Source organism: Petaurus breviceps, unplaced genomic scaffold (assembly GCF_028583685.1).
Source record: "Petaurus breviceps papuanus isolate PSGF00001 unplaced genomic scaffold, PetGlider_PUasm1.0 208, whole genome shotgun sequence".
Classification (NCBI taxonomy): Eukaryota; Metazoa; Chordata; class Mammalia; order Diprotodontia; family Petauridae; genus Petaurus; species Petaurus breviceps.
In genome coordinates, this window is record NW_027185852.1 from 2,561,940 (window position 1) to 2,568,246 (window position 6,307).

Below are 6,307 nucleotides of genomic sequence, written 5' to 3' on the forward strand. Positions count from 1 at the left end.
CTTTCATTTGTTTGGATCTGTTTAACAGCATCTTGATTTCTCATAAAGTCATTAGCTTCCATTTGCTCCAATCTAATTCTGAAGCAATGATTCTCCTCAGTGAGCTTTTGAGATTCTTTTTCCATCTGGAAAATTCGACTTTTTAAGGCATCCTTCTCCTCATTGCCTTTTTGAGCCTCCTTTGCCATTTGAGTCAGTCTGTTTTTTAAGGTATTATTTTCTTCAGTCAGGCTGTTGACTCTCATTTCATAATTTTCTTGCATTGTTCTCATTTCTCTTCTCAATTTTTCCTCCACTTCTCTTATCTGCTTCTTAAGGTCCTTTATGGCTTGTAACCAGCTTTTATTTTCCTTTGAAGCTTTTGGTGTAGGAGTTCTGACTTCACTGATTTCCTCCTGTTCCATGCCTTGCTCCTTCTTATCCCCAAAATAGGAGTGTAATGTTGGAATCTTCGGTCTGTTTTGTTTCATTTGCCTGCTCATTTTGCCACTCAATGATTTGACTTTTGGGCTTTTTGCCACAGTAGGACACTGCCACCAGACAGGGGAGTTTTCGTCCCAAACGCTGGGGTTTTCTCAGCTGCCGGAGGTATTAGATGGGTGCCCTCTCTGAGGTCTCCACATGCTCTGGCAAGCTGGACACACACCCCAGGACCTCCACCCTAGACTGCAATCCAGATCCAAGCAGGTTAAAGCAAGAGAGATGACCCTTCAGACTGGTGCTTGGTCCCCCTACACTCTGCAGGCCAGGAGCTGAAGACGCCACGTGGCGTTGGCAGGCTGTGCTGGTGTCTCAGCGGTTTCTCGCCCCGGGGATGAAAGCCATGCACTCCCACTTACTGGGTCCCAAAGTCCAGACTGCACTGGCCTCTCACCTTGTCCTTCACATCTATGTATTGATAAATCTGGAAATGGCCACAGCTGCTGCTGATCTGGAGTCCCTCTGGCAGGTGGCTGGTCAGGCCTGCCCTGGGGCTAAAGCCTCGGTGTGGTGCTGGGCTCGGCTGCCAGAGCGTTGCGCTGGCCGATTCCTGATGGCCTGCCAGGCTGTTCTCAGCGGGAGGTTAGCTTCTCTGTGTCATTTTGTGGGTTCTGCATCTCCAAAGTTTGTTTAGAGTCCCCTTTTTACATGGATTGGGGAGGGTGGAAGCAGGAGCCGAGGGAGGGTCGTGCTTCTACTCTGCCATCTTGGCTCCGCCCCCAGCTTGTATTTTTCTTGAAAGCTTTTGGTGCAGGAGTTTTGACTTAGGTACCTTCCTCTTGTTCCATTCTTTGATCCTTTTTGTCCCCAAAATAAGAGTGTAAATTTGAATTGCTTTGCTTCCTTTGCTTGCTCATGTTGCCACTCAATTACTTGACTTTTGAGCTTTTTGCCACACTAGGACTCTATTACCAGACAGGAGAGTTTTGTCCCTATTGCTGGGGCTTTCTCAGCTTCCAAAGCTGTTGGTCGTGTGCCTTCTTTGAAGCCTCCACATTCTCTGGCACCTGGTCATGCACCCCAGGACCTCCACCCTAGATTGCAATCCATATCCAAGCAGGCTAAAACAAGAACAATTAATCCTCACATTGGTTACTTGGTCCACCTACAATCTGTAAGCCAGGAGGTGAAGCTGCCATGTACAGGAGCTGTATGGCCCTAGCACCTCAGCAGCTTCTCCCTGCAGGGGATAAAGGCCAGAATGCACTCCTGAACTGCTGGAAACCAAAGTCCAAACTGCACTGACCTCTCAATTTTTCCTTAGCATCTATGTGTTGATAATTCTGGAAACCACCACAGCTGCTGTTGATCTGAAGTCCTTCCAGCCAGTGGCTGGTTGTGGCAGCCCTGAGACTAAAACCTTGGGCTCCTGCAAGGCTGGGCTGGGCTGCCAGAGCGCTGCACTGGCCAATTCCTGCTGGCCTGCCAGGTTGTCCTCAGTGAGAGTTTAGATTCTTTTTGTCATTTTGTGGGTTCTGTAGCTCCAGAGTTTGTTCAGAGTCACATGAATTGGAAGAGGTGGAAGCTGGAGCCCCACAGAAGTCCTGTTTCTACCTCTTGCTGTTCTTTAAATGGTCCCAATCTGATTTTTTTTCTCTTGTGGGTATTGTTAGGAATTACAAACAACTCTAAGAAATGGGAGACATCACAGTTATTTGCTCTGTTCAGACACCAAAATGGAGAGCTTCTGATTTTCCAGTTCTGTGCTTCCAGAGCACAGAACTTGGTCAGACCCATGGGCACTACTTATGCACCTGGATAGATAAAGATCTTCTTTTCCCCTTGCCTCAAGGCTCTCTTACATGCTGGCCATGAAGCCTAGAGCTCAGTCAACTGGAAAATTTGGTAGAATTGCTACTTACTACAATATCTCCTGTCACCAGTTCAGTGGCTATTGAAGAGTTGTATGCATAAGTCTCTCATAACAGATGGATACATTAGAAAACCAGACAATATATGTTCCTCCCAAATTAGACACTTTATGTTGGAGACAGTGGAGAAGGCAATATTCCAGCATCAGGAAGGCAGGGCTTGGTCCCTGAAACTGTCATCCCCTGTTGGTGAGCACTAATATGAGGAGGACCCAGGCAGGCAACATTTCTACCCCACAATTTCCCTTCATCAGCAGAGACTTCCTGTGCTCTCCCCATCTTGTTGGAGACACTGTATTATATTACTCAAACCCTAATGGGCAAGTCTGGACAAACATTGATTTTACGACCCTATTTCATCTTTTCTGTAGTAACTCCATCCCAGAAAGAGATAAGCAGGTACACTGAAAAGCGGTAAGTACAGTGAGTGGCAGCTTTATAGAGCTTGAAGTACCAAAAGCCAGAGAGTTGCTTTTTCTGGACATTCTTCGGTGTCTATGAAAACTCCAATCAGTGTTTTTTTAGGGACACTGATGTCCATATAAACAGGCCTGAAAGTGTCATAGGGACCCAAAGGGACGATCGGCTGGCCAGTCTGCTTTATGTGTTAGAGGGTCACAGCCTGTTTTCAGCCCCATTTGGAAGAGCCTGATTGAGGTCAGCTCAGAACCTGATGTAGTATCTGGCACATAGTTAGTATGTAATAAATCTTTGTTGATGACTGTGTTTTGAATTCCACCCAAGATGCTTGTAAGCTGTGTGACCAGTCATTTTTTGTGAACCTATCTCAGACTGTTCCCTCATTGATTACATGGAAAAATATTACCTGAATTGCCCAAGTTTTAGTGTTGTGAGGGTTCAGTGAGAAAACAATAGTTTTCTTAAACTTTAAAGAGTCTCGGCGAGTAACGAGCATCTAGGCAAGATGAGAAGATGAGCAGGAGAGAATTCCAAGCATGAGGGGAAAGGAATGAAAATGACCAAGCATATAGAATGCTCCCCCTTGTGAGAGGAGGAGTAAATGGGGGGGCATCTTCTAGATTGCGGAGTACACAAGGGAGGGGACTTCTAGAATACTGAAGATGCAGAAAGACAGCAGGGAGAAAAGCTTTACAAGGCAAACTGGACATTATAGCCTACCCTTGAACAAATAGGGAGCCAGTCAACTTCATTACATTGTTGTGACATGGTCAGAATGCTGCTTTCCCCATTTCCAGTCATTCCACTGAAAGAAGGAGAGACCATCCAATATTCAGCTGCATGACGGGAGGTGAGGATGTAAGAGACAATGGGCTTCCCTCTGCCTGCAGAGGCCCTAAAGTAGTGAAATCCAACACTATAGTTTCTGTCTGTTATACCAACCCCACCCTAAACCTCTACACATAAAGAGTTAAATGCTGACTTAAACAAATAGAAGCATAAATGATGGAGGGAAAAGAGGCATGGGAGTACATGAGTGGCTGAAGTGAGGCCGAAGGAAAAGGGACTAGAATCCAGCAGACATCTGCTGTCACCTGGGAAATTACCTGCGACAAGAGCCGAGACTGGTGAAGAAGTCACTTTTGAAAAGGACCTCCTAGGTTTCAAAGGAGGAGGGCTGTAATAGTAATGAAATCGTGTGATCTTCCCTGCCCATTAATAGGCCTATGTGACCTGCTTTGAGCTTGGGCACAGCTGACTACTGTGAAAGAATCTAAGTCACACATGAAACCCAGGGTGGGAGGAGCTGCCAAATGGAGGGAGCAGGAAGAGAGAGGGGGCAAAGGTGAGACAGAGCAGCTAGGGTGAGTCAAAGAGGAATTTTCCTAGGCACATTTGTTTGTGCGGAGGCCTAACAGAGAAAAGGCTTGGCGATGGTGGCACTCCCTGGATTGGTGATGTATACAAACTTCTTTGTTATCATTGCAGAGTTGACTTCCTGGTATCTGAATAAATATTTTAGTCTTGCCTTTGAGGAAGAGAGTTATTTATAATTTCCAATTTATCCTGCAAATATGCATACATATTTATAACAGTTGCTATAGGTATTGTATTGGCTATATAAGGACTCAATATTAAAAGGAGAAGACTACAAGAAAGTAACACAAAATTCATATCATTTGGCAGTCGCTGATCCTATATATCATGTCACCTGACCCTCCCAGCAGCCCCAGCCTCAGGTACAATTGTGAACATTTTGCATCTGAGAAAACTGAGGTAAACAGAGCAAACCACTTCTGAGTTTGTCTCTTGACTTTCCTTGTCACCACAATAATAAAGATTTCAAGAAGAAAAAAGTTACAGGTCTAGAGCAAAAGCAGATGAATCAATGGAAATAAATATTATAACTTGAAGAGAAGAAGCATGGAAAAATATCCAAATAATGTAGAAAATCCTATAAGAAATTCTATATGTGTGACCACGAAAAGCATATTTTACAACCCAACAACATGGGAATTAAATTATTCTGAGGCTCTAAACTGCAAACAAGATAATTCATAAAAGGGGAGAGGGGAAGCATGGGAAAGAGAGAAATATATAATATATTCTAATTATTATGTTAAAAGGAACCATAGACTACAAATCTATATCAACATTGAAATAATATCCCCAAATGTTATATTGCCTAAAGTCGTGAAAGAAAAAATGACTGAATTGTTTGTAAATATCAATAGTAGTACAGAAAAGTCTAGAGGAATTTAATTTTACTTAATATGAGTTGGACAAATTAAAACAAAATATAAAAAAAGAAAGACGCAGAATAAAAAAATGCTTAAGAAATTAAAGTTAAAAAATTATGTTATATTTTGAATGAGACCACTGAATAATATATATGTGTCTGTGTGTATTTTTTCTAAGAATTATATGTAAATTTTTTTTAAAAATTGACTACAAATTAGGGCATTAAAATTTACAATTTTATGTAAACAAGAAAGAAATATCAAAATCTTATATTTTTTCTTTAAGTAGTATTTTATTTTTCCCACAATTATATATGAAGAAAAGTTTTAGCATTCATTTCTACAAGATTTTACGTTTCACATTTTTCTCCACCCCATTCTTCCCTCCCCTCCCCTATTCTGAAAATGTTAGGCAGTTTGATACAGTTTATAAAATACTATCATGTAAAACAAATTTCGATATTTATCACCTTTATGGAAGAAGAAATAGATCAAAAGGAGAAAAGAAGCACAAGATAGAATAAAGAAAGCGAAAAAAATATGCTTCAATCTGCTTGCAGAGTCCATCAGTTCATTATCTGGTAATCGACAGCATTTTCCTTTGTGGGTCCCTTATACCTGCGTTGGATCACTGAGTGTTGGAGAATAGCTGAGTCACTCATACTTGACCATCACAGGATATTGCTGATGGGATGTACTGGATGTTCCTGGTCATGCTCATTTTGTATAACTTGTCCAAGTCTTCGTGAAACGTACCGATTCGTCTTGTCTTGTAGTACTTCTTGAGATCTTCCGTGAGTTCTTTCTGGGCTGGAGACCACTTCCCCCTTCTTGGGGGGTTTTGCCCATCGATGTTTTGATATATTTTTTCTTCTTCTGAGTTTGTTTCTTGGCTTTCCTTGCCACCATAATAATTTCTCTTGTCAGATTCTTTATTGTTGTTGTTATTATTATTTTGCTTCCCCCCCCCCCCTTTAAGTTTGATCTCTCTTCACAGAGTAGAAGGAGTTCTGTCCCAGGTTTCTTGTATCAATGGCTGAAGATCCTAGCTGTTTGCCTGCTGCTGCATTGATGTTGCCCTGAAGTCCATGGGGTCCCCTCCTGTCTGGTGTTGTGTAGAGGTGATGGGCTTGGGGGGGGGTAGTGGCTGTGCTGCTGGAGGCTATAGGGGTATGGCAGCTCACCTGGTGCTTAGCTGGGATCCAAGTAGTGGTGTCTAGCGTGTGTTGAGAAATGATGGGGTTTTTTGTGTTTCCCTGGGGATACACTGAAACCTATGGATGTCTGGACTGTGAA